The 24,823-nt window shown below is 41.5% G+C and overlaps 2 long non-coding RNA genes across 6 annotated transcripts in view; one reads left to right on the top strand and one right to left on the bottom strand.

Moving 5' to 3' along the window:
* The window catches only part of LOC310844109, a 154,132-nt gene extending 146,057 nt beyond the window's left edge, over window positions 1–8,075 (bottom strand). For both annotated transcript variants that reach the window (XR_014563941.1, XR_014563942.1), the window contains exon 1: window positions 7,939–8,075. This is a non-coding gene — a long non-coding RNA (uncharacterized lncRNA). The remainder of the gene's footprint in view (window positions 1–7,938) is intronic.
* A 678-nt stretch (window positions 8,076–8,753) lies between these two features.
* Window positions 8,754–24,823, top strand: part of LOC310844103 — a 129,877-nt gene continuing 113,807 nt past the window's right edge. For 2 of the 4 annotated variants that reach the window (XR_014563933.1, XR_014563934.1), the window contains exons 1-2: window positions 8,754–8,816; window positions 20,269–20,468. This is a non-coding gene — a long non-coding RNA (uncharacterized lncRNA). Of the gene's footprint in view, window positions 8,817–15,066; window positions 15,326–16,045; window positions 16,459–20,268; window positions 20,469–24,823 lie in introns of those variants that run through there. The other 2 variants (XR_014563935.1, XR_014563936.1) reach the window with 2 other exon arrangements.

Here is a 24,823-nt window from a genome sequence, read left to right as displayed (position 1 = left end):
CTTACAAGTTGTGACGATTTGCTACGCAGTAGGCAAAAACCAAATGGCCCAGCCAATCAGCCAGATGGACAAAATTCCTACCAGGCCCCCGCTCCAAAGCAGACGACCCCATGACAGGCACAGCAAGGTCAAAGCAACAACCCCGTACTTTAGGGCGGGTGGGCGGGTGATCCGTTGCACGCAGCAAAGAGAAAGCTCCAGGCTGCATGCAGAGTATTTAAACATTTTACCCCTCCCACCAAAATTGCAACATAACTTTTACCCCAGCATCCCAGTGAACCAATCACTGCCCCAGGCCATCTTTAGAGACCCTGCCTGGTAACGGAGGGGTGGCTCAGCAGACCCCACCGCAACATGTGTTCTCCATGAAGGAGAACACGCTTTGCAGCAGCAACACCACCACACCCCTTAAGGAAAATGACAGAAGCTGTACTATTGGCACTACTAATGGTAAGTCCCACCCCTAAGAAGCTAATGCAGAATTTCAGGTTAATTCCCCTACCTCGCTTCTCTCATTGCAAAATAGAGCAAAAAATTTACAAAGGGTCAATGGTACACGGCTCTATTTCCTAGCTTTGAAACCAACCTGCTTTCTGGGTTAAAACCTGCATTGATGAAAGCTTACAATCTAGTTAAGGGATAAACATTTGATCAAAAATAACAGCTTAAACAGCAAGGAAAGAAAGAACCCGGTCAATGCTAATAAAAGCATCTTCTGCGGTTATAATCAGACCAACTAATAAAAACGTTCCTGTAAGGGAGTATCATAACTCTGCCTTCTAAAAACTTGAATCCCCAGTTATCTTCATAGAGCTCCCTTTGCAGGAGATAACCTGAGGTACCACTGTACTTTGTTTAAGTACTTAATTTGTTCCGGAGGTCCGTACTTAACCTGAAACTGTTCTTAACCTGAAGCACCACTTCAGCTAATGGGGCCTCCTGCTGCTGAGGCGCCGCCGAAGCACGATTTCTGTTCTCATCCTGAAGCAAAGTTCTTAACCTGAAGCACTATTTCTGGGTTAGCGGAGTCTGTAACTTGAAGCGTATGTAACTTGAAGTGTATGTAACCTGAGGTACAACTTTAAGAGCTGCAATGATCAGCACCCTGGTTCTGATAGCCACAGGCCACATTTCAAGTCTTCTCCTGATGGCACAGTTCGGTGAGCACTTGTGGAAAGAGAATTCAGCATTCTAAATTGTTAGAGAGGTGTCCTGAAGCCATTTCTTTACACACAAAATGTATGCATATTGATGATTAAAACTCTTTTTCCTTAGCTTCTAGAAGTGCCACGGTTTAATTTTCTTCCCCCCTCCACCCATCCACCGGTGTGATAAGTCTTCTTGCTAACTTGCAGTATATAACAGCATGATGCACAGCATGTCATAGGAAGATTTGAAAATATGCATATTTAGCTACTCTTGCTTCCTGCATGAGTTTGCTACACGAGTCTTGGAGGAGGCATTAGGGTTTCTCAGGAGGTAGCAACCATGCCTACTTTTCGAGGCTGTAATAACCAACATTAAAAAAATATATTTTGAACTTGTGCAAATCAGCACTTATGGTCATTTGACTTCAGTTAATTATGGACTGGAAATGCTTTTCCATTTACTTTCAAATCCACTGCGGATCATCCGAACTGGTATGCTACAGCGCCACAGGGAGTAACCTGTGTACTATCTCCATTGGCATATGGTAAGAGTTTTTCCCCTCTCACTTTACTGGCCAGTTTTACAAACAGCCCATTAATTTTTCATGCTGTAGCAGTTTTTGGCATAACTTCTGTAAGACTCAACATTTGCTGACATGGCATTAAAAACTTTGATGAAATGGGGGGGAAAACAAAAAACAACCCACTCCTTTTAGGCCATTCTGCTGATACTGCCTAAAAAATATTTTTTTGTCTCTCTCTTGTGCTGTGTTTTTATTCACTGACACAGGTTCATAAAAACTATATCCATTCGTTTAAGAGCTCGTTTGCTTTGACAGTTCATCTCTTTTGCATGCTGCTTCTGGCCGGTTAGTCCAAAGATGCGCAGAATGTTACAAAATGAGGCTCTTCATTTAATAATAAGGAAGGCAAATCTGAGTTGGCAGCATCATGCACAATGAATCTGGGGCTAGAGCACAAAACTAGCAGCATGAGGAGCAACCCAGGTAAGAGACCCTTGCGCTCATTCTGGGATGGCAACTGTGTGTAACTGAGCTGTGCAGGCTGGATGGACAAATGATGTCAGGTGGAAATACACAGTGTAAATGAATATACTAACCAGCACTGTCAAAGCCCATGTAATTCTCTAAATTTAAGCAACATGCTCCAGCATTAACTGACAAAACAGACAAGCTTTATCTTTCTTCTATTGAAAACACCCTTAAGGTTAGCAAATAATGGCTTGATTCAGATGTATACAGTGGTACCTCGGGTTACATACGCTTCAGTTTACAGATGCTTCAGGTTACAGTCTCCGCTAACCCAGAAATAGTACCTCAGAATAATAATAATAATAATAATAATAATAATAATAATAATAATTATTATTTTTATACCCCGCCCTCCCCAGCCAAGACCAGGCTCAGGGCGGCTAACAACCAATAATAAAAACAAGTTGATTGAAATACAATATAAAAGATTAAGATACAACACTAAAACATTAGGATGCAGCCTCTTCACAGGAGGAGAAGGTTAAGAACTTTGCTTCAGGATGAGAACAGAAATTGTGCTCTGGCGGTGTGGCGGTAGCAGGAGGCCCCATTAGCTAAAGTGGTGCTTCAGGTTAAGAACAGTTTCAGGTTAAGAACGGACTTCCGGAACGCATTAAGTACTTAACCCGAGATACCACTGTAATGGTAAACCATGGTTTGGCATTCCGAGAACAAGCCATGGCTAGTTTCAGGCTTATTCATTCCCCACTCCGCTCTCCTCCTCCTTTGTGCATGAGAGCACAAAATGGAAAGCATCTACTTCCTCTTTTGAACAAGTCACAGTCTCCTCTCATATAAAAAATTTGGGGAACTATGGTTTATTTTAAATGTGATTTGTTCAAATGAACTAGGATCAAATCTTGCGTTCAGATCCTGCTTTGATAACTAGCCGCATCATAAACCACAGGTTTCTGAGGTTGGATATAATGAGAAACTGCGGCTTGTTCAAAATTTAATCTCCTCTCCACATGCACATAGGAATTGCCAAGGCTAAGAAGCAGCATGTGAATCCAACATTCGCCACACCTCATTTTGGTAACACTAAGGTTTAGTGACTAAACCATGGCATAGTGTTATGTCTGAACTCGGCCAATATCTGGATCTCCTCAGTAGCACAGAATTATAGAATCACAGAATTGTAGAGTTGGAAGCGTCATCTAGCCCAACCACTGCAATGCAGGAATCTCAACTCAAGACAAAATGTTCATATTTCTTTACTAAATTTAAAATTGATCAATTATCTCAAAAAAACACCCAAACCCAGCTGAATAAATTGTTGTAGTATCACATATATAACACAGGAAACAATAAAATAAAATGAGATTTGGTAACTGTAAATTGGGAATTTAAAATTGGGAGTATAGACTTCAACTAGTTTTTAAACTAGGATTGTAGACATTTTTTTCTTGCAAGTGAAGCTGCTTCAGGTATGGTGATGAAATTATGGGGAAGAGCTCCACTTGCTAAATGCCTTCATGGCACACATCTGCTTAAAAACCCAAAACTAAAGAAAGTAAGCAAACAGCCAAACCTGATTTAAAACCAGTGTAATTGTTGTAACTTACACAAACATAAACTTTGAGGTGAGTGGTACTTACTTTTAGCTATGGTAAAAAAGTCAGGACCCAGGACTTTGCTCATTCCTTTCTCCCTGTTCTAACATAAATTCTGCCATTGACTTTCTTAGCCATGGTTCAGCATTACATAAACCACAGTTGACTCTAACCGGGTTTGCAGAAAATGTTCAATATCCCCACTTAAGCAGACCATACTTAGCATGCAATCACTCTAGTCTAGCATCTTAAGCATGGTTCAGAAAATGTCAACAGTAAATCTGTAGTGAGTGATTTCTCTCTGTTGCTTCACTGATGCTGTAATATCCATGGTTGGTTTAAGACTAAAGCTGGATATAAGGATGTACACTTTGATTGCATACTGCAGTTATATATTAGTTATTTATACTAAGATATATGCAACACTTTTCCAGCAATAGCACCTTCTGATAACACCACCTGCAGTATCAGCAGATAACAATAGTACCAGTGGTAACAGAAAAATATAAAATAAGTTAAGCACCTTACCTTTCCGCACCAGTCATTCTTTGGAACCAACTCAGCTACAATTCTCTGAACTACCACCAAAGTATCATAGAAAACATTACTCCATACTTAACAGCTCCACAATGAGCTTCTTAACTCTTCTGTTTACCTCAGTATTTTAATTTGCACTGGTCTGATTAGGTGGAAGTAGTAATGGCAAAGCAGATGGTTGTCAGAAATCTGCTTACCCCAATCATGCATTTGAGAGTTTGGTGAGCTGCGCTTTGCAGCTCAGAACGCTATGAAATATTCCTGCATTAAAAAGCCTCCCAAAATCAAGAGCTGGCAGAATGGTTGGTGCTTATCATTCATGTTGTCATTTGGGGCTTTTTTGCTTTTCCTTTTCCAGAAGGGTGATATGTATAAAGTACAAATGCGGAAAAGTGAGACAAAGTCCTGTTTTTTTAAAAAACAAATTAATTAAAAGCACAAACATATCATAGAAGCTTCAGATCCTTTCTCAATTAACTTTCAAAACAACCTGGAACAATGGACTCCTCTACAAAAATCAGAATGATTAATTAGATTTCAAGTAGCTGTGGAATATTAGGCCAAACTCCAAAAGAATGGGGATTTTCTTTGAATATGTCGTGCACAAACATCCTATACCTCTTTGTTTCTTTGCATCAATCTTATACCAAGGAATTCAAGTGATTGACTCAATTAGCAAACAAAGAAATCTGAGGTTGTTTGGATAATTAGCCAGTTAGACTCTGTCAGAAACAGATACATATAACACAATTAAGGGACTTGAAAGTAACCATCCAGAACAACAAGAAAAGAGAAAAATAAGTGCTCAAAAGCAGAGGTGTAGTTTGCTGTTCTGTACCTGCTTGTCTTTTGATCACATTATCGTCACTCAAACCCAGTCTGTCTGTTGCAGTTTGCATTTCAATAAACTTGTGTTCTTGGCCCAGTAGGGCAAATTTGCATGGCATCACAATGCAAGTGTTTTCCATTGTGGAAAAAAGGAAGAGGGGACAATAGCCAGGGAGGTGTCAAAGGAGGTCAGTGTGGAGTCGATAATATGTGAGCAGGGGAAGGAAAAGATAGTCCAGTGCAAATTATGTTATGTAATTTTGTGTTTTCATTTTGCAAATTGCCTTGTGATCTTCAGATGAAGGGCGGTATAGAAATTCAATAAATAATAATAATAATAAATCCATTACAAATCCACGCAAAATCCATTACAAAATGCTTGCTGCTGCATACACCTGCAATAACACACCAGTCTGAAGATTCCCTAGGTCCCAAATATAAATCAATGAACTTTCTCCATCTCTATTCATAATATGTTCATTCCCTCTGAGTTTGCCCTGCGGCACTGAGAATTTGTGGGGAAATGTTTTTTCTAGCTCTTTACTGATGTTTCAGAAAGGCCTGTCTTGCTCCAAATGCCTTCCAGCCAGCCCTCCACTGTTCCCAGTTTTCCCAGTTGCTCATTTGCCCCCTTCCTTGTGAGCCCCCTCCTTTCCCCAGAAACTTACCTTCCAGCAGCTGTTTGAGTGGAAGAAGGGAAGCTAAACGACTGAGCCCAAAGAAAGTTCCCAATGAAAGATAGATGTTTGGCTAGGGCTTCTGGGTCCTTACAAAGGGGCTTTTGCCATGGAAATACCCTGTTCATAAGGCTGTGAGCCTCATTAAGGCCTAAAATCATCATTCCCACTCCCATTCATTTTGGGGAAAGGGGAGGAACAGAAGTAGCTTGGAACGCCGCAAGCATTTCTGCACACCTAGCCAAAATCCAAAGGGATTCTGAATTCAAAACCATGAAACACTTGTTTAGGTTCTTTCCACCAACCCACCTCTGAAGCTTGCCAACATCACTGGTCAGAGGTCACCAATGGCTGGATGTTAGCATGCTTTATTTAGTTATTCTGTTAGATTTCTGCCCTACCCAGGGATGCTGAGAATGGGGAAGAGATTTAACACACACACACACCAGTTAGGACTTTCTCCCTATGGCAACTGAAGCCTTAACGTAATGTTACTTTCTGAGAAGCTTGCTTGGAAATAAATTATATAGCAGTGGGCTAATTTAGATGCAGTGGGAAAATGCTTCACCTTGCTACACTACATTGCCGTCTTCAAGAAGGCCACGTGCTTCATTTATTTCTAGGTAATGATGTAATCTACATCAATATGCCAGTCCTACCATATAATTTCTCTTTCCCGGTAAGTGCTTATCTTGCACTTTTATAAACATAATCGCAATAGGAGATTTCATTTCGGGGCTTGCAGTCCATTCCCCATATTAATTGCCACCTGCCTAAACACAGCAGTAAACCTCTTGAATGGTCAGACTTTTCCCCATAACTAGCCAGTCGTTTAAAAATATTATTATATGAGCCTGGCACCATCTAGAATTCTTCAGACATTTACTATTCCATGGTACATATTTTTATGTTTTATGGTGTGCTTCCCCCACCCTCCTTCAGACTTCATTCAGATGTGCAGGGGTTTACCAGTCATGTTGCATCACCACACAAGTTCAGTGCCACCAGGAGCTGGCCAGGTGCTTTTCGAAAGCTTACAATCAGAATACTCAACAGTATACCACTGAATATCAGGTGATGGGTGTCACAAGTGAGAGATACAGCTATTGCACTCATGTCCTGCTTGTGGGCTTCTGACTGGTCAGTGTGATAACACAATGCTGGAGCAGGTCAGGCTCTGTGAGTTAACCTTCATTTTGCACCTGTAAATCTTCTTTTAGTCTGTGAATACAGCAAGCCTCCCATAGCAGAAATGGGGTCTATTCTATTTGTTTAACAATGAAGGGCTTCCTAGGTAAAATCAAAACGCTTAAAAATAAAAAGGAAGCGAGATCTGAAATCCAAAATAATGGTACCCCCTAGGATTGAGCGGAACACTTCTGAACAAGCCTGTGCTAGAATATTAAAGCAAGAGTGGGACTGAATAATTGTCCTCTTAGGCAGGGCGGCAGGGCTGAACAACTGAATCCATAATGGGTGCAAAACTTTCCTTGCTGGCAATTGGCATTACCAGGTTTAGAATGTGCGCAGATCGGCGCAGCACCCCTGTGCGATGCGCCCGTGCGCAGATCACCGCAGTGCCTGTAGGAGGCTTGCCCCACCCCCACTGCTCCGGGTGCTGGAACAGCTAGCTGCACCCCTGGGCGGGGGCCAATTAACACAATTTGTACAATTAAACCAGATTGTATCTTTCCCAGGCCATGTAGTGTGGTTTCCCCTGGAGCAGCCCAAATCTAATACCAACCCCGTGGAATTAAGGGGGCATACCACCCGAGGAATCATAGGGACCCAGGAAACAGACCAAACATTCTCCCCTTTTTATAGCCATCTCCTCTGCTAGGGTTATCCATGTGTTTGTTCACGGCTGCCCTTTTCCATAATATGTCTTCCTCGCTTTCTCCCACCTCAAATGAGGTGCTTCTTATTGGGGAAGGGGCACGAAAATAAAATATGTCCAAAAGGGTGCAGCCAGCATGGTCGAATCTGGATGGGGCCACCAGTGGGTGAGCACGAGGATCAGGAGCTTGGGGTGGTGACACAAGACACTCTCTGTCGTCTAGCAACCGTGTCACCCCACTCCCTTCCGATTTATACCCAGTGAGTCTTTTCTTCAGTACCAACAACGTTAAGACAGACCTCTTACCTTTCATATATAGGAAGCAGCTGAGGGTGTTTCTACTTTTGTTTCCTTTGAGAAGAAGCCTTCCTGAATAGACTTTGCTGTGGGAAAGTGGCAAGTCAGTGGCAAGGCCTTTTGATGGGTTTGTTGTTGTTGTTGTTGTCATTTAGTCATGTCCGACTCTTTGTGACCCCGTGGACCAGAGCACGCCGGGCACTCCTGTCCTCCACTGCCTCCTCCAGTTTGGTCAAACTCATGCTGGTAGCTTCGAGAACACTGTCCAACCATCTCGTCCTCTGTCTTCCCCGTCCCCTTCTCCTTGTGCCCTCCATCTTTCCCAACATCAGCGTCTTTTCCAAGGAGTCTTCTCATGAGGTGGCCAAAGTCTTGGAGCCTCAGCTTCAGGATCTGTCCTTCCAGTGAGCACTCAGGGCTGATTTCCTTAAGAATGGAGAGGTCTGATCTTCTTGCAGAGTCTTCTCCAGCACCAGAATGGATAGGTCTGATCTTCTCAAGAGTCTTCTCCAGCACCAGAATTCAAAAGCATCAATTATTTGGCGATCAGCCTTTTTTATGGTCCAGCTCTCACTTCCAAACATCACTACTGGGACAGGTTGGCAGATCAATTGACAGAGTCCAAAATGCTTTTCCTGCACCAAAGCTTGATATAGACTCCAAATAAACCCTTTCATCACCTCCTATCAACATCCCTCTTGACCATGTTCAGAGATGGTCTGTTAACTGTCTCTCACATTGGCAAGACTTAGAGCTTAGACTGTTGGTGACATCATGCATGACATCAGAATGTTATGTTTGCATTCAGCAAAAGCTGTTTCCATGCCAATAGTAGTGACCAGTAAACCTCTGCAAGCAAGTAGCCATCTGCCTGCCTGTAGTTCAAGGTATAATTTTGTTTTCATAACCCAAGCTTGAAGAATGCAGTTTCTAGTATTTAAAAACAGTACAATGATCCAGTGAAACAAATTGACCCAAATACAGTATTAATGTTCAGATGTGATCCACTTTTACCCTCAAAATCTACCATTTTGGAATATTGCTTATACAATATTCAAGATAGCTCTTGAATATGCATCCTGATTTGAGGATTTATTTTTACTCATACCGGTTTTTCGTTTTAAGCAAACATTCTGTATGAAATTAAAGCCTATGGATCAAAATAATATTTTTGATGCTGTTTAATCTTACATCTTACTGCTTAAAACTACTGCGTAGTTTAATGCAATTGCTTTTGTGGGAAGAATCGGCTTAACACGTTATCGATAATCCTAATGCAACTGTATCCAAGTTTGTCCTGGGATTTTAAAAGGTGGGTTTAAAGAGAAGATGTGCTTACAGATTTGCTTGTGAGTCAAAAACACAGAGAAATTACCAATTAACGCCCCCTGGCTTAATGTCTGCAAATACATTCTGCAGTCTCACATATTGTGATTGCTTACTTCCAGTGCATGCCCATGTTCTTTGGGGACTGAGCTACATTAGTAAAAAAAAACCACCAGTGTTTTAAATGTGTTATAGACATGCAACACCAGATGGTGCTGTAGAGCACAAAACCTTTCTATGTGGTTTTACATAGAGTTTTTTCTTTCTTTTGTTATAACGATTTAATTTATGACTTATTTATAGCAGGGTTTTTTCCTGTGTGTAGATCCACCCTTGGTCTTTCAGTTCTAGCTGTTTCTCTGAATCTCAGGATACTGTGAGAGCTAATTAGCTTCTTCCATTTCCATTACATAAAATGGTATGTGATAGTGGTAAAGGGTTGTGTATGGTGGGAATTAACTGACAAATGGAAGAGGCAGAGTTTGGAAGAGCACTAGAGCACCCAGGTCCTGCTTGCAGGCTCCCATAGGCATCTGACTGGCCTAATTGAGCAGGGATCTTCTCATGTGCTAACTGCCCCACACTTCTGTCTATCCACATGTGGTATCCAAAATTTATGCTTCTTAAAACTGAGGCTTTATCTGCGGAATATTCCTAATAGCTTTACTTCATGAATTTGGCTATTGTTTCTTTAAATTAGCCTGAGCTAGTGGTCATCACCATATATTGTGGCAGTGAATTCCACAAATTAATACTATTTGTGGTATGAATAGGTCCTTTCTTTTCCACTGCCAGTTAGTTTCCTGTGGTGAGCCGGGCCCGTGAATTGAGAGAAGGACTCTACCAATTCCTTTCCTTTCTTATTTCTGCTTCTGCCCTTTGGGACAGGATCCAGTCTTGGCCAAAGCACTGAACCCCAGGGTTAACCTTTAATTAATGAACAAACAAAACAAGGTGTTAGAAGAATGAACACCTCTTGATTAAATCATTGGCAAAGAAAGCTGTTGAAAAATAAAGGTGTTCTTATTGCAGAACCAAAATGGAAAAGTTTACATGATGGGATGGCACCAGTTTAGAGTCAGCCCTTGGCATAAGGTTGCCGATGGACCCCCCAGTGCTGTTCTCTTCTCAGTGCTGCTGCCAGTTGATTGTGTCAGGAAGGCTTAGTAATTAATAATTAGCAGTAGTAATTTTGAAATCAGTGTAACTTTTCAATATGTAATTCTTTATTTTCGTAACATTTGTTGTTGCTTAAGTCACCTCTTGTTGCTGTGAAGGAAATGCCTTTGCAACCCAAAACTTTAGGACCCTACGCCTGTAATAAAATATGGAAATAACTCATTCGGGCTCTCTTACCCAAATGCACAGATAGAATGATGGAAAGTTTTGCTGTTGATTTAGATGCTGGGGGGATGGGGACACACCTTTTTGATTAATTTACCAAAGTTTGCTAATAATAATAATAATAATAATAATAATAATAATAATAATAATAATAATAATAATTTATTATTTATACCCCGCCCATTTGGCTGAGTTTCCCCAGCCACTCTGGGCGGCTTCCAATCAATTGTTAAAAGCAATTCAGCATTAAATATTAAAAACTTCCCTAAAGAGGGCTGCCTTCAGATGTCTTTTAAAGAGAAGATAGCTGCTTATTTCCTTCACATCTGAAGGGAGGGCGTTCCACAGGGCGGGCGCCACTACCAAGAAGGCCCTCTGTCTGGTTCCCTGTAACCTCATTTCTCGGAGCTTCTGTTTGTTATTATTGGCTTGTTCTGTCAGCTTGACATGTAGCAAAAGATTCCTGCATTGCAGAGGTTTGGAATTGATGATCACATAGTCCCTTATTTTGGTTAATTATTTGCTAGTTGCAGAAATGCAACTTGTCAATTTCCTTTCTCGGGGCTTTTCTCCCAAGGTGTTTCCTTCTGTACAGCATAAATGAAGAAGGATGCCTCTTTTGGTCAAAACAAAATAAAAAAATTCCTTCCAGTAGCACCTTAAAGACCAACTAAGTTAGTTCTTGGTATGAGCTTTCGTGTGCATGCACATTTCTTCAGATACCTTGCTTGTGGAGCTCCTGAAAGCATCTGATTGGCCACTGTGGAAGCAAGGATGCTCAGCTACATAAATAGACATTTGGTCTGATCCGGCTGGGCTCTGTTTTTATTCCTATGCAGCAGAGGGCTTGAGCACAGCAGAAAAGAGGTCAGTCCTTTTCTTGGAATCAAATACAGGGGCTCAGATTGTAAAGCATATGAGTCATCTTCCAAGCTGGGACTGCTTGAACAATTCTGTGACGTTTCATTGGCAGCAGTCTAACAATAAAGTCACACCAATTATACTGACAAGATGGGACACTGCCGCAGATTCTGCCCTTTGCAAATTTTCTGTGTTTTGGGGAAAGAGCAGAGTAAACAAAGCAAGAAGAAAACTCACATAGCAAACACAAGGCCTTTATGAACCCAAAGATGCTAGGTATGGCAGAAGCTCTTTGAAGGTAGCAATCAGCGAGTTGGCAACAATATTGTTGTGGGTTTTTTGTCTGCCAGCCGACTGAATAGGTCTAGCTTGATCAGAGTCTAGGATTTAACAAAAGAATGTTCATGTTTCTTAATGACACATAATGGGCAGTTGATGTCTCTTGATAGTGGGCAAGCTCACTGAGTGTTTTGAATGGGAAAGCTATCACAGCATGGAACTGTAAGACAGACCCAGCAAAGGGGAGAGGAGCTGTTATGTGTGGGCAGCCTACCTGGAACAAAAGGAGCAGTTTTAGAACAAAGAAAGGGAGAGTCAGAAGCACAAAGAAAGCTGAGAGTTGGAAGCATTTTGAACTGCCCATCTCAAGAGATCTGATATGACACAGCACATTAGAAGCTTGGTAGGAGTGCATACAGTAAGCCCACAATTTATGCACATTTAAAGTGTGTGCATTCAGCTTTATGTGCTTGGCAAAGCACTATTTTTTTAATTGTGTGTGGAATATATGGACAACTGGGGGGGAAACTTTGGCAATCCCACCTGCCATTTTACCCAATGTGTTTTGACTATATGCAATTTTGGCTTTAGGTGCGATCTCCATAACATAACCCCTGCATAAGTTGTGGGTTTAGTGTATACATTTGCCTCCTCTTACTGTCTATACATATATTTGTGAATAAAATAAATATTAAAATGTCACAAGAGTTCAATGCTCTCTCCTCCAAAAGATACCAAACCTTTGGTAGTGCTGCCCCCAGGAATGATCAATGGTTGTCTTTTCCAAACTGGGCTGTTGACTCTCATTTAATACATTCAGGTGATGGAAACGGATAACCCAGGGGTAGGCAAACTAAGGCCCGGGGGGCTGGACCCGGCCCAATCACCTTCTAAATCCAGCCCATGGACGGTCCATGAATCAGCGTGTTTTTACAAGAGTAGAATGTGTCCTTTTATTTAAAATGCATCTCTGGGTTATTTGTGGGCCATAGGAATTTGTTCTCGCCCCCTCAATATAGTCCAGCCCCCCACAAGGTCTGAGGGACACCTGCTTTTCAGCCACCTGCTGAAAAAGTCTGCTGACCCCTGATACCCAAGAACCTCATCTGAAGGAGGCAGTGGCAAGGATGCTGGGCACAGGAAATTTGTTTTGGCATAATCATTTGTGGCTTAAAGTTCAGAGACCACTACTTCAGATGCAAAGGAGAGTAATACGCCTGGATCTTGTGAATATGTAGATTGACAAAAGGACACTCATATACAAGGTGTTGCTGGAGAGGGCAGTGGGGTCAGACATGAATGAAGCAGGTCAGGACCAATTTGTGGAGAGGAGCCCTCAAAGTATTATCATGTGTGTATGTTTGTAAAATCTGAGTTTTTACAGAGCAATGTCTATGTTGACCATGTGTGGCTCTTGAGAGAGACAAGTTAAATTGGTTAATAGTGAGTGTGGGCATGGGTAGATAACTACGGACAAAGTACACTTCTCAAGATGATTTCAAATTTTCTGTTTGTTACCAATTTCCTGGGCAACAACATCAGAATTGACCTTTAGTTGTCCCACAGGAGTTCACCCATTATGCAAATACGTCAAAATACTTCTCAGTTTTCTGAGATTCTTCCTCCCCCCCCCCCAAAAAAAAAATCCAATTAGGTTTCTCGTTTACAGTTATTAAACTACTATCCTTGGTAAGCCACCAAGGAGCTTGTAGTCAGTAAATTAAGTAGATTTAGATGGTGCGTATCGAAATGTAACACTTTCCTTAAATTTGCACAATTAAGCACAATCCAACGAAGCAGAGTTTTATTGGCGATTCAGTTTAATTCAAAGGGGAAGATGTAGCCTGAATCCAAACTGCATGCACTTAGGATAGCTCTGGATGCTGCCTTGCAATAAATAGCAGGGTTGCAGCACCAGCTTTCGTGAGAATACTCTCTGCTCTGCTCCCCTCCCCTTCTTCCTGCTCTTCTGCCATAATTGTGCAAAATTCCTCCTTGCTGTGAGGTCTCTAACATAATCTCTCTGTGTGATGAGTTCAGTGGACAAATTTGTATTTTGCAAGACACCTGAACAACTGCAAGCTTTAGAATACCAGCTATTATCATACCTTCTTTAAAATAAAATAAACCACAAAAGGTCAAGTATTTGGATAAAACCTGGAAAATTAAATAGGGGCGGATGGATTTGACTCTTTCAAGTCATTTGGGAAAGATTAGTGCATGTAATCATTTGTACATGTAATCCCATCCTGTTTTCTCATTCACCTATGAATTTAAAATATATATTTCACAAAATCAAAATGTATTTAAATGTATATTATTTCTTAGAATATGTATTGATGGGGTGAGCTCCTGTTGTTCAGTCGCAGCTCCTGCCAACCTAGCAGTTTGAAGCACGTCAAAGTGCAAGTAGATTAATAGATACCACTCCGGTGGGAATGTGTTTCCGTGCGCTGCTCTGGTTTCACCAGAAGCTGCTTAGTCATGCTGGCACATACACCGTATGCTGTATACCAGCTCCCTCAGCCAGTAAAGCGAGATGAGCGCCGCAACCCCAAACGGTCAGGGGTCCTTTACCTATATCTATCTATATCTATATCTCTGTGTGTGTAATCTTAAATGTGTATTTTGACATATGTGAAATTCAGTCCTGTTCATAGCTACTCAGAAGCAAGCCTCACTGAGTTCAGTGAGTATAGGATTGCAGCAGGGATGCCATCTGCCTCCAATTTTCAAGAAAGGGGCCAGGCCCCCTCAATATGCCGCAATGGGCCTTGGCGGGCATTCCTGCCACCCCAGAGGACCTTCTGGGGACTACGTGTAACTGCAGCAGGCTCTGTCAGACCTTCCTGTGGCAACAGGAGGCCCCGTCCTCCTACCACATTATGTCACACAAAAAAAGGTTGGGCAGAACCTGTTGTGTGTGGATTGTAGCCTTTAACTGCCACAAACTGCTTTGCAACGCTTGGCATAGGGCAAAATCGAGTGGCGAGCTGAGTTCCATGCGTTATTTCAAAAGGTGTGGATCAGGTAATTTCATAGAGGATTTTACAAAAACTGAATCGGGAATCAGCAGAAAACTTGCATGCTCAGGAAGGGATTATTTCATTTGCAGCCATTATGCATTAGAGAAGTAAAATCCCAGAATGTATTTTATGCAGTTAAACCAAAGCCAAATTTTATTCCATGTCATCATGAAACCCAGTTGCTCGTGTTGATCTAATATTCGTGTTAGAATTTCATTCTTTCTGGTCAAAGGAACAGAATTATTAATTTAAAGAAAAGTGGCCCCGCTATATGCCCAGTGATAGAATAAATGAAACCAATGGGAGCAAATGCTTCAGGTATGGCTAGAATTTCCAGCTCTGTTGTTGCTGTTATTATGATGTCATCACAAACCTTTGATGTATGTGTCTGGCTGTGCAGACTACTATCTCTGATGACTACATTGCCTGAGAGCTTTCAGACCCTTGATGTACTTGTCTAGCCTTAGAGCCTAGCTCAAAGTGTGCATGATGGATGAGATTTTCAGCCAAAGCTTTTGAACAGGCGAAGTTCCTTGCTGGGCTCTCAACACAGCTTGAAGGTCTGTATAGACAAACACATAAACCCACACATGTTTGAGTACTAGAGCTACAACAGCTCAGGAATCAGCTGTTGTGTGGCCAGCTTCTGCTAGTGCAACTGTTGTGTTTGATGCTTTTGTCACACGGACTTTAAACTCTGCTATCTGCTGGTGCAAAGGCACTTGTGCTAGGAGACAGAGCATTGGGCATGGCCGTTTGCATTTAGACTTGGAGCATCAACTCTGGGTGGATGCACACAATGGCTGACCTCTCTTGCTTATTTCGTGTGTTTCCAGTTCACCTTTCTTCCATCATACAACTCAAGCCAGTATACATGAGATTTCTAGGAACTCTCCACAATGAGGCATTTGGACTGTGCTCCCTGCCACATTCTCATCGCCCTTTAAAAGAAAAATATCCCACTGTTTTCTTCCTTAAAAAGATATAGGGGAACTGCAGTGGTAATGTTTATAAGTGTGCCTACATTCTTTCACTATTTGTGAAAAAAAATATAGTTGTGACACATTTCCTACACTCTGTAGTTTATAAGGTCAAAGTCTTGTTTGTTATAATTTTCAGTCTAAGATTACTGTATATTATGAATATGTCAGTATTGTATATTATAAATGTATTAAGAACCCACTCGAGTCATGAAGCCATGAGAAGCCTACAGATTTTATAATATTTGTATGTACAGTGGTACCTCGGGTTACATACGCTTCAGTTTACAGACGCTTCAGGTTACAGACTCCGATAACCCAGAAATAGTACCTTGGGTTAAGAACTTTGCTTCAGGATGAGAACAGAAATTGTGCTCCGGCGGTGCGGTGGCAGCGGGAGGCCCCATTAGCTAAAGTGGTGCTTCAGGTTAAGAACAGTTTCAGGTTAAGAATGGACCTCCGGAATGAATTAAGTACTTAACCCGAGGTACCACTGTAGATCCTTATGAATTGTTTGGTCAACTGCTGTGCAGCTAGAAAGGAAAACTTTAATAGCAGTTAGTAATATATCTTAGGTAGCAAATAGTATTTGATTCAGCCTTAGTAACAAAAGATTCCTTCGCATATAACAAATCTTAGAACAAAAAAAAGTGATGAGGTTGTAGGATCACTATCTGAATGGGGTGGGAAAAGAATAGCTAAAATAATTACCGGTATGTACTAATTAGAAGCAATCAGTCCTGAAGTTTTCAACACTGCTTGTTTTTTGGAGGTGATTTCTATCCTAAAGACTAAATGCATTTTCAATAAATAGTTTGAATCAATTCAAACTCTTTCAATCCCCTCAACAGCTCAGGTAATCGTTAAAGTTGAAATTCTAAGCCTGTCTCCATAGGGCTCTGGTTTCCAGAGGCTTCCCCACTCCAAGTACATTGCACGTGATGGTTTCAAGCATCAATGACCCCCAATTTAGTTGTTGGGGTCCATAGGAACCAACTTTTTTAGCCCCCCCCCAAAAATTGAGCCCCCCCCAGTTAATGGCCATTGACATTCAAATGGTGTGTGGGGGGGGGGTATGGTTGTGTGCTGTGTCATGTGATTGGTTATGTGGAGCAGGGCTTACATGCCCCCCCCCCATATTTCATTCAATTTGGCACCCCGCTGGGGTCTTCCGCCAAAAGACCAGATCAAATCAGGTGATATCATTTCCTTTTTAAAAAAATAATAATAATATTTATTAACAGTTTAAAGATTACAAAAAAGAAGAAAAAATTAAAAAGACAAAACAATACATTACAAAAACAAAAAACACTACAAAAGACATTAAATTAACAAAACAAAACAATTAAAAACACATCCAGTAATTTCGATATCTTATCTTTCATCACTTGTTTCAGTGACCTCCTCACACCTCCCTTTTTGTATTCCACTTCAATTAACTGTTTCAGCAATTCCTTCCTCTATTTTATGTACTATATTTATCTTAACATATTCTAACCTTATTTTTCCCTTTAACGCATTAACAATCTATTTGTACTTATGATAGTTCCTTATAACATTTCTGCTAAAGCCATATAACTTCATTCCAACATTTTTCTAACATTCTTTGATTTTACAGTATTTCTGTAAATAATCTTTAAATTTTTTCCAGTCTTCTTCCACCAACTCTTCTCCCTGATCTCGGATTCTGCCAGTCATTTCCGCCAATTTCATATAGTCCATCAACTTCATCTGCCATTCTTCCCGGGTGGGTACATCTTGTGTCTTCCAATGCTTCGCAATGAGTATTCTTGCTGCTGTTGTCGCATACATAAAGAAAGTTCTGTCCTTCTTTGGCACCAATTGGCCGACCATGCCCAGGAGAAAGGCCTCTGGTTTCTTAAGGAAGGTATATTTAAATACCTTTTTCATTTCATTATAAATCATCTCCCAGAATGTCTTAATCCTTGGGCATTTCCACCAAAGGTGAAAGAATGTACCTTCAGTCTCATTACATTTCCAACATTTATTGTCAGGTAAATTATAAATTTTTGCAAGCTTGACTGGTGTCATGTACCACCTGTAAATCATTTTCATTAGATTCTCTCTTAAGGCATTACATGCCATAAATCAGGTGATATCATTTCCTTGGCTCCTTTGAAAGTTTTCTGGATCAAACTTCTGAGCAATCGGGCGACCTGTTTTTGCTCTGTCACTGCCCTGTCTCAACCATGTGTATGGTAACATCTGCAGTATATAAAAAAAAATACAAGACTATTTATAGCATTTGCCCAGAATGAACATGCAGAAATCTCCAGCCTATATTGCAGATACAGTTGTCTATGTTATCTTTTATTGGGATAGCAGCTCAGAGCTATTCCAAAGTCATTATTCTGGATATCATTTGCCACCTCATTTGCTACAGAAAGATCTCTCATACAGAACTCCTACACGGAAGCAAATAACACCGTCTACCCTCTCACCACTTTTACCTACATGCTTGTCTGTGTCTCTGAGACTTATTACTGCGTGACATCACTTTAATGAACCTTAATCAACTTCCTTTTGTTAACAGAGCTTTCCCCTAAAATTTCAAATTGCTGCATTTATACTCTTGGTGGAGCTTTTGTTTTATTTATTGGACTTCTGCTTTACATTATGCATAGGGTTCCTTTATCTGTATTTTAACCACATATAAGGCATTGTCAGTGGAGTGAAAATGATCTAATAAATCTTATCGCTACCACTCTCTTCTTCATCGTTCTTAAAAAAAAAAACAGAAAAAGAAAAAAGTGTCTCAGAAGGTGTCAGAAATATAAAACCATTTGTTTCTGCAACCTCCCCAAACATTTTTACAGCTATGTCAATGTTGGTTCATGGTTCCCGCTTCCCTGTTTAATAACGGAGAAGCAAAAGTTGAAAGTAGTGGAAATCAGGCTAGCCAAAAGTAAATCTGTGATTGTAGAAATGACTTGTCTACATTTTTATCCAGTTAGCAAGTCAGGAGTAAATAATCTAATCAAAATTTGGTCATCCCGAAAGTAACATTACAGAATCCTGTTTACATTAAGCCAACATTTCAGAAGCTTGCAGTGACAAAACTCTTGGTATTTCTGTGCATCAGATAGTAATGAGACAAAGGAAGACAGAAGATCAAATATCTATTTATTAATGTTTTTCAGAAATCCATGGAAATGGTTTCTGTCCCTTAAATCCCTGGTTCTAAACAAGAAAAAGAAATGGATAGGTTTGTTCTGTGCAATCAACTGTACAGTTTGGGCCATTCCTCATATGTGGTACCCTGTGAGCAGCACCCAAAAAGCAGGCTAGGTGCAACCAAATGAATATATATTTATTCATTATCATCGTATTCATTAGCAACCCACCCCTGTCTCAAAATAGACTGGTGTACGATATGAACATGTATATCTTCCTACCAAAGTGGCTTGCTGAGCGGGGTGGAGCCACTTATGGTAGCTCTGTGGCAGAAGGGCTGCTGTTGCTTAGCAGCAGGGGGAGAGGTGAGGTGGCAAGGAAGTTGGTGGAGGGCAAACACCCCAGCGGAGCCAGTTAGGGGGTCCTGACTGCGTTTGCACCATGCCAACCTCCCAGTTGCCTTGCCTCTCCCCACCACCCCTGTCAGCAACAGCAACCCACCTGCCAGAAAGCTACTGAGCCGCTTCTGTCATGCAGACCCTGACAGGCCTGCTCATCAAATGGTCCATGCACTGAGTACATCATTACAACAGGGTGGTAAAGATGTAATATGTTTTGACACAACCTGACAGTATCTCATTTTGTAAGCTTTCAGAATGGAGAGGAATGCTTACCTGGTGAGAAAAGAAAAGTAGTCCAGCTGGCAGAGGGGAAAATCTAATTTTCCAATGACTCTGATGGATATTTGTCATCAGTTAAAGGAATTATTCACTGCTGTGACCCTCCTTAACTTAAGCTTGACCCAAAGAAGATCAAAGATTCCCTAGCAAGAGATAATTAGTAAAGATATTAATTTAACAGTCAGAGGCTAAAAGAGATTGATTTATTAATTTCTCTAAAGGGTTAGAGCTCTGTATGTTCTTTTAAAACATTTTTTCTCGCTTAAAGGAGATATGTTTATGTCTAAAACATTTTCCAGTAATTTATATCATATGTGAAGCTTACTCTTTTGATTAGGGGGCTCTCAAGTTTTTTCAGTAGTGAGACTTTCAAGCTGTTGATTCCTGCATGGTTCAGGATAACTCAAATCTTTGTCATTTGGGGGGGGTATGTGTGTAAGTGATACCTGGCTTTATTTTTTGAGATTGACACCTGTTGAAGAAATGCTGCCAGAATATGAAGGGACAGCAAGCTCCTTTTCTTCCACATCTTCACAGAATAGCATATAAGGCAGGAATGGGGGAAATGCGGATGTTGCTGGACTTTTACAGATCCATTATCTTTGACCATGCTGATGGGGGTTAGAGTCCACCAACGTCTGGAGGGCCACAAGCTCCCCATCCCTGATACAAAGGATTCTGTTCCTCATTCTTCCTTATCCCCCACAGCTATGTTCCTTGTGATGGCTCTACAAACATTTTGAAGAACATTATGAGAGAAGTGAGGATCTCTTTAATGACATGGTCACTTCCCAGCAACAAAACCCAGACGCAGAACTCTGAAAAGTGACTCTACAAGAGATACAGATGGCAGAGCCAGCTCCTGAGACCAAGAGGACAGACACACCCTTGGGCAAATCACTTGAGAGGTGAGTACTGATATCTGCGAAGATATGCTTTGCCAAGTACAGTTGTGCTTTGGATCCCAAATGCCTTGGTACTTGGACGTTTTGGCTCCCGAACGCCACAAACTTGGAAGTGAATGTTCTTGTTTGTGAATGTTCTTTAGAAGGCAAATGTCTGATGGGGCTTCTGTGGCTTCCTATTGGCTGCAGGAGCTTCCTGCAGCCAATCAGAGGCTGTGCTTTGGTTTCCAAATGTTTTGGAAGTCAAACGGACTTCTGGAACGGATTCCGTTCGACTTTCAAGGTACGACTGTATACCTAAAGCTTGGGATATTTATGATAGCCATTGGGCTGGGGTAGTGTAGTGGACTAGTGAAGGGGAGACCTGGTTCTAATCCCTGATCCGCCATGAAGCTCATCGGGTGATTGTGAACAAACGTCAGGGCTGGAATCAGATGCAGGTCAGCACGAAGAGTCAGAGTCACTTGTCAATGAAGTCAACTCTTTATTCAAGGAAATGGCATACAACTCAGCAACACTTCTCAGTAGGTTTTGCCCCCATAGATCTGTTGCCAGGACAGAAGCTCCCTGCCTTCTCCTCTTTCTAAGACTCATCCTCTCCCAGATGTTTCCCAAGCAGCCTCAAACTGCTCTGGTCTGTTTTGCTCTTCATAGTCTTGGAGACTAGGTGGGTAGGAGAGCTTGTTGCAGCTGGAGAAGAAGACTCCCAGGATGCTTCAGCAGTCTCTTGACCACCACCCCTCCTCTGCTTCAGCCTCAGAGTCTGAACTGTTCCCTGTCACAGCTTCGCCCTGCTCACGAAACCTTGTTGGCCCTTCAGCATCCAGCACCTCCTCCTAATCTTCTTCCTCTGACCTCTCCTTGGTGTCCCACCACAAACGCTCTGGCTCTGAGCCTTCCTCCTCTGGGGTTTTCCCTGGGAGTTCCTCAGCTGGTGCCTCCCACCAATCCTCTTCAGCCACTCCCTGACAAGAAGTCACTCATACTTAGCATATGTTTCTTCACAGATGTGTCATGAGGATAAAATGGAGGGTGTGGCAGGACAGTGGGTGGGGAGCATGAGCACTGCCTTGAGCTCCTTGGAGGAACAATGGGATATATATGGGAGTCATGCGTATTTTAAGGAGTAAAAGAACCAACTTGAAATATGAGTCTCTATTTCAGTATAGAATGCTGCCAGCTGCCCACTGTCTTGACTTTATTAAATTTCACAAAACTGGCTTTGGGAGACTCTATAACAGGCTGACATAGGGTGGATTTTTTGATACATGTTTGTGCATTTAGCAGATATAAAATGGAGTTGCAGTTCACAATGGAAAAAGTTATTTTTAATTATGCATGAGCATGAATATGTATTTAGTGAAACAGACCCTAAGGGTTTTTTGTGGGGCTTTTTTTTTTAACTCTAGTCAGTCTTGCAAAATTGTTCTCATTTAGGGTACAAGTTACATTATAGCAGAAATCATGATTGAAATTCAAATCCTAATACTGTTAAAACACAATGTTAACAATGAAAATGCTTAGAGTGGCATTAAAAGTATCTAAGATAATGAGAATAAATGATGTGAATTAGAGTTAAATTAACAACAGATAATACAATTGCAGATCAAAAGCCAGATTGCTGTGTTATTAATCTTACAGTAGAAAAGCTAGGATGAGGGGCTTTTCTCCTCTTTAAGTTCTCTTTTGAGAAGCATAGCTTTATAGAAGTTCTCACTTTGGGAACATTAGCATACTCATAACAGGAACATTCTAAATATTCATTCGGTGTGTTCATTTCTAATAAATCTAACTGATAACCAGGGGAAAAAATGTGTAACATGTTATGTTTATTCCAGAAGTCCCTGTAATACAGCAAAGTACAATCAGGAGGAGAAATTATTGGGTCTCGTAGTTAGTAAAACATGGCATTTTATGGTTCATTCTAGAAAGATACAAATTATGAGTCCTATTACATTGTGGTTCATACAGTATAATTTCGCAAATATATATCGAGCTGTTTATTTGAAAGAAGTGGCGTTGCCTTTTCAGCAAAAGTAGCAGGTGTTTCAGTAATGATGTATTTTGGATGTTATTGGTTCTTCCTTCAGAGCCCTCTTATCATGCAGAGTAATTTGGCAAGGATGTTCAGTCAGGTTTCATTTCAAGAAAAGCTTTAAGCATGGATTTAGTTTGCAACCAGTTCAAGACAGTACTTAAGCACACTTTGGATTTCATATCTTCCAACAGTTCCCAAATGGAAAAGCGGGGGGGGGGGCACTCTCCTTGCATACAGTGCTGGATTTAGGGTGGTTCAGGTGGTTTCCCAGCATAGGGGGCCAAGTTGAGGGGGGCAAAATTGAAAAGAGCCATCACCGAGAAGATTCATTTGGGGACACCAAACTTTGGCCGTGCTCAAGGTGCAATACTACCAAAGATTATCAAAGTCCGGTGGCACATTGGGACTTGCAGGAAGAGGAGGGCAAGGGGCATCAGCTGCTGCTGCTGAGCTCATCGGCTCTGTTGCTGGCATGGAAGTGCCGCCTTGTAAACACACGGAGCGGGTGCTTTCTCTGAGACCCAAGGCAGGCTGATGGAAGCCTTTAGGGCAGCTCAGCCAGCCCCGTCTTTTTTCCATATTCCATCAACAGTGCATGTATATGGGGCGCTGGGGTGTGTGTGTAAACTGATGTAGAATAGAAGGTCCCTATTTTCATCTGAGGAATATTGGAGGAATATGCCATAGTTGGAACAGAAAGCAGGTGCTACATGTAGAATTCTCCATCTCTAATCCAACCTAAGCATGTCCAGCTTTTGTTAAAATGCTAAAGCCTTAATAACAGAAATTGGTGTCTAAGCAGGGTGGGAGGCTAACAAGGAAGGTTCCTCTTTACCTGCTGATAGATGCTGATAGGCACCTAGCTTTTCCAAAGGGGATTACACTCATATGAACCTTCCTGGGACTGAGGATTCCTCTTGCCGGCCCACTGTCAAGGTCCATGAGATTGGTGGGCACTAGAGACAGGCACTTTTCCTTTATCTCTGGGATTCTCTCTCAAAGTAAGTACATACGCCCCCAGTTTGTTAACTTTAATTGGACCTTGGAAACTTGTTTCAATCTGTATTTTACGAGGAGTGCTGTGCTAAGCTCTTAAACTGCAGCCATTTTTAGTTTTGTGATTGGATTGCTTTGTGTGTATTGTAAAAAAATGTGTCCGGAGGGCAATCAGGTTCAGAAACCACATCCTATGGGGAATGCTTGAAAGAGTCAGGTACGCTTAGCTTGGAGAAGAGAAGATTAAGGGGAGGCATGATTGCCGTCTTCAAATATGATGGCCTTTCGCATAGAAGATAAAATATGTTTCTGAATGCCAGTTGCTGGAAACAGGACATTGGCTTGATCCAGAAGGCTCTTCTGAGTAGACATTCTCTGTTGCTCCAGCAAGCAGGACTAGAACTAGGCGCACAGGAAGAAGCTGCCTTACACTGAATCAGACCAACTGGTCGCTCTAGCTCAGTATTGTCTACATGGATGGGCGGTGGCTATCCAAGCATTTCTGGCAGGGCATCTCTCCCAGCCCTACCTGGAGATGCCGTGGGTTGCACCTGGCACCTTCTACATTCAAGACAGATGCTCTAGCACTAAGCTGTGGCCCTTCCCCTCTGTAACTAATGAATGGAAGTTGCAGGAAGCAGATTTCATGTAACGTTCCTAGAAACTTCATAACAGTAAGAGATAGCTGACATTGGAACAGATTGTCTTGGAAGGTGATAAGATCTCTCTCACTAGAGGTCTTCAAGCAGAGACTGGACTGCCATTTGTCAGGTCTTCTCTAGCTGCACCCCACATTACAGATCCTGCACTTAGTACACTGTGTTGGACTAGAAGACCACTAGATGACTTTCCAGTTCTCAGAGTCTACATTTGTAAGCCTCCTTGGGAGAGCTTTGCCTTGAATGGCAGCATAGAAATTCCTTAAATAAATACATTTTTGTGCAATGCAGTAATCAGTCTACAGGGTAGACATGACCATAGACAGCAAGGTCTGTGTTGGGGAGATTCAGTTTTCTACTTGAACATGCATCCAAGACAGCTCTCACTCACTCACTCCAAGTGCGTAACAAATTATAATAATTTTTAAAAGGCAAATACGGCCTCTTAAGTTCCCTCCATCTTCTCCTTTTAACTTACTAGCATCTGTTGCTCTTGTTATTATTTTTACTGTGGGGTACATCATCTTCAGGTTTTACCAAGACTAAATAAAAATGAAGTACAGTATCTTAACGTATTATGCATGTCTTAATACCGCATTATCTCCAACATGTCTCCATCAAAATTGCATGGTTGAATAATGCCTTTTAATGGTTTAGTACAAGCT

Source organism: Podarcis gaigeae (genome assembly GCF_964106915.1).
Source record: "Podarcis gaigeae genome assembly, chromosome: 4".
NCBI lineage: Eukaryota > Metazoa > Chordata > Lepidosauria > Squamata > Lacertidae > Podarcis > Podarcis gaigeae.
The sequence above is the reverse complement of the archived record's forward strand: the minus strand, read 5'-3'. Positions and strand labels throughout refer to the sequence as shown.